Source organism: Heteronotia binoei, chromosome 11 (genome assembly GCF_032191835.1).
Source record: "Heteronotia binoei isolate CCM8104 ecotype False Entrance Well chromosome 11, APGP_CSIRO_Hbin_v1, whole genome shotgun sequence".
NCBI classification, from domain to species: domain Eukaryota; kingdom Metazoa; phylum Chordata; class Lepidosauria; order Squamata; family Gekkonidae; genus Heteronotia; species Heteronotia binoei.
Window position 1 is genome coordinate 7,550,244 of NC_083233.1, and position 4,178 is coordinate 7,554,421.

Consider the following 4,178-nt stretch of genomic DNA (forward strand, 5'->3'; position numbering starts at 1 on the left):
GAGTTTTTTGTACAGATTAGTAATTCTTCCGTTGCACTGTTAGATTAATGCATAAGCAAAGCTGTTCTATACTTAGAAAGAGGACTGCTTTGGTTGTGGCTTACTACACCCAGAGTAGTGAAGATGACAAAGAATTACTCCTGTAGATGTTGAGACTAGAGTGCTCCTGGAATAATTTTGTACATTAATGGCTGTTGTAACATGATGTAGTCAAGGAATTATGGCGGGTGTGAATGGAAGGCAGTCCACTGTTTTGAGTATTAGGAAATATTCCAGAGCAGCAACCTGCATGAACAGGCTTGCGGGGAAGGGGGGGGGATTTGCTCCTGTTTGCTGTCATTTCATGCAAACAATTCTTGACCAGCCCTGTCTCATCTCTGCAAATCAGAAATCTGTTCCACTATTGGGAGCTTTTAAATATGCCTACCTCTTCTCTGCTCCCACTTTCCCCTCCCCGTCATTAGCATGTTATGTTTGTACTGCACTTACCTCTACTGCAATTACACAGTTTTGAGGCTGAGCTCTTTTAGTGGTTTCTGTATATCTTTGTAAATTGGAATTCAGTAGGATGCTTAAACTTTAGTATCCCTTCTAAAGTTTATCTTGTTGTGCTGAGGGGTGGGCTAGTCACTTAGAAACCCAACAGCGATGCTCACCCTGATCATTCGGCCAAGCGAGGAATTCTGTTAAATCATCGATGTATGAAGCTTGAAGATTACAATCTAGAAAACTCCCTACACCTCTTATATCTTGAATTAAATTTAAGAGTCCCTCTTTCATCCTGCATACATACAAAAAAAAAAATCAGGTTTTCACTGAAGTAAATAATTGTAAATGACACTTGCTTATAGGTCTAGAATGTTCATCATCTTCATCAATTGATTTGAAAGGAATTCTGAGTTTTATAGAGATGAATATATGGGAATCTTGCCTCTTTATAAACTGTCTTTTCACCCAAAGGAGGACTCCGTAACTCTCCTCTTCCCTCTTCATGCTGCCTCAAGTATTTTGTTGAATTTAAAATTTATTAGATTAAATATAAATTATGTAAACGGTTGAACCACTGTCGTGGATGATTCTTGCTTAGCCCAGTTTTCAGCTAAAAAGGTACTTTTCTAATTGTTGGACATTCAGTCATTTTTAAAACATTAAAAAAACGATAAGAGGCAATTTTGTGTGGATTTTCATTCAGGAATACCCATTTTTAAATATTAGGTACACCAACGTGAAATTGCTCCGATGGACAGAGCGGACCTGTTGTGTGTGTGCTCCAGCTGCGCTGTGGCTCAACACTGGGAGGAGGAGTAGGAAGGCTCATTACACAATCTGAGCGCAAGGTTTTCTGGGGTCACAGTTCCTACAGTGAGCTTTGTATATTATTTGAGTTGGTAAAAGGTAGTTTCAGATTAGAGATGCTAACTGGAGCCTTCTAGATTGTTTGTGTGTGATTTGCATCCAGTTTAAATTAGACTTGCATTTGTGTGAACCTGGCTGTCTGCGGGAAGCAGCAGCAAAGTTTTGCAAGGTATGTTTCCATTTCAAGACTACAGGCTTTCCTAGTTTGTGTGTTCCTGTTGCTTTTTTGGAGGGGGGAATCCTGTTCTGAATGTAGAGTCATAGAGTTGGAAGGGACCTCCAGGGTCATCTAGTCCAACGCCCTGCACAATGCAGGAAACTCACAAATACCGCATGTGTTTTGTTCCCTCTAGTGGTTGATTCCATTGTTACATTTATGCCCAGCAGATTTAAACTGTAGTGTTTTGCCAGACAAAGGGATGTAATATTGAATCATCCTCTAGAGGGAGCAAAACACATGTTGATGCATAAGCAATGAATACAGAGAAGCCTTAAGTAGTTATCAGTCTGCCGTTCTTCCTAAGATCCAAGGTAGATCACATCTAATTGAAAATATCTAATCCTTAAGCCACTTTGAGTGGTTCAGGTGTATTCTGTACAATGCCAGGTATTAAAAACAGTGGGCTGATCTGCTAGGTGTCAAGGAATCTATGCTTTTTGCATAACTTTAATAAAACCACATTTACAACACACTGATATCCCTAAAACCATGCTTACATATCCTTAGGAACATAGGACGTATGCTTTTTTAAAAAGTAGGTTCTTCTACTCTTACCTCTGCCGTGTGATTTGTAATTGGGGTGGAGGGGGGGAGATACATCAGGCAAGTAGGTAGTGCCTGGTGTTCAGAGACAATGAGTTGCAGGAGGTGTGCCTAACATAGCTCTTACTCCTGGCTTTCTCTTAGAACAGGCTACTAACACAAGTATGAATTGCTTTGTTGCTATTCTTGTGTACTGATATGCTTTGGTTGTTCCACAGAAGCTAGAAGCCCTATGCTTTTCATTACACCCTTTTGTGTTGGTTGGGAATATTACATTTTCGGTGAATGCAGCTACCTCCTTTAATCACTTAAAAGTGACTTCTGGGTTTGTGGCCTTTAATTGGTGCAAAAGGTTAGATTTTTTTTATTGCACTGGTGATGGAAACAAATAGTGTTCAGCTAGCTTTCTTGTGAGGTTAAGAAATCACTGTGTGCTTAGTTTCAAAATACCCATATGCGTGCATGCGCACACACACACCCTCGACAAAATTTTGGCTTTGGGGTTAGTGTGGAGAAGATAATGGGGTGGGGGTGCACAGGCTATGGGAGATGGGTTAGTGAAAGTGTCAAATACGAGGTGGCGGTGGGAGTACTACTTTAGTATTTTCCTGTTGCAAGTGATCTTGGTACTCTGCGGAATATAAGAATGGGACAGAAGTCACCTGAATGCTTCCCCTGTGGCTGGTAGCTGGCAAAAGGTGGGACCTAGGTCTTGCCCCCTTCGGTGTGTTTGTTCAAGAACACTGCTTTACTTTCCTCCCTACACCTCAAAATAGTACCTGCACTAAACTGCTGCACTCGGGACCCTTTAGAAAGTGGTGTGTGTTTCTTTCTCCCGTGGGTATACTGGGACCAGTCCGTGTTCACTGAAACTTGTTGTCAACTTGTTGTTATTTCCCAATAACAGAGTCCTTTCGTTTTGAATCAAAAGGTAGGTTTATTGTAAGAAACTCAGGAGCTTTGCCAAGGACAAAAGCCTTGAAAGTAATGGGATACAAACAGTTTACACAGTTGCTATATAGGATCTCATCAAAGGTTACATTGCGGATGCATACTGGAGTCACGGGTTCAAAGGTTACTAAGCAACTATCTATTTTACTACTAAGGAATCTTATAGGCTATTGGAAACATCAAACCTTCTCACACTTCTCTGTGAAGAGATCAGGGTTGTCTCTGTGAAACCTGGGGGGGGAGGCGGCTTGGAGGTACCAGTGGCCAGCCTCTAGTATAAACATCCCAGGGCCAGATGTTTTCGCTACGTGCCCTCTGGGTTGTAAATAATGGAGGAGAGTTGGAGAGCTAATATGCTCCCTACATAGTAAAATGTGGTCCAGAAATGAGCGCGCTTGACACTTGTAAGCAGTTTTGTTGCTAGCATGATCTGCCTGGGAAGTATGCTGCAGACTCTACATCTTGTCTAGGTATACTTATAGTACTGGGGGTGGGAGGACTTGGGAGAGTGTCTTAATTTAAGCAAAATGTAACCCAGAGGCTCAGGGGAGGGATGGTGGCTCAGTGGTAGAGCATCTACGTGGTAAGCAGAAGGTCCCAGGTTCAATCCCTGGCATCTCCAAAAAAGAGTGCAGGCAAATAGGCGTGAAAAACCTCCGCTTGAGACCCTGGAGAGCCGCTGCCAGTCTGAGAAGACAATACTGACTTTGATGGACCAAAGGTCTGATTCAGTATAAGGCAGCTTCATATGTTCAATAGAAACCACTTTAAATGGTTTGGAGGAAGCTCTCTCCTCTTTTCACTGATAGCAGCAATTCATTTATATCTTGCCTTTTGCCCCGTTGGGACCCAAAATGGCTTATTTAGCTCTTCTGCATTTATTCTCACAGCTCTGTGAGGTGGGCTAGTGTGGTGACTGGGCCTAGGTCACCCAGCCCGCTTCCCTGGCAGAGGGGGATCTGGGAGACCCAGATCTCAGTCTCCAGCCTGATGCTCTGTACCAGTATAGTGTCACAGTAGTATCGGAGGAAAAAAAGCTACAGAAATATACAACCAGCTCTGTGTACCAAAAATTCAATAGAAATGTATTTAAATATCACTAAATCCC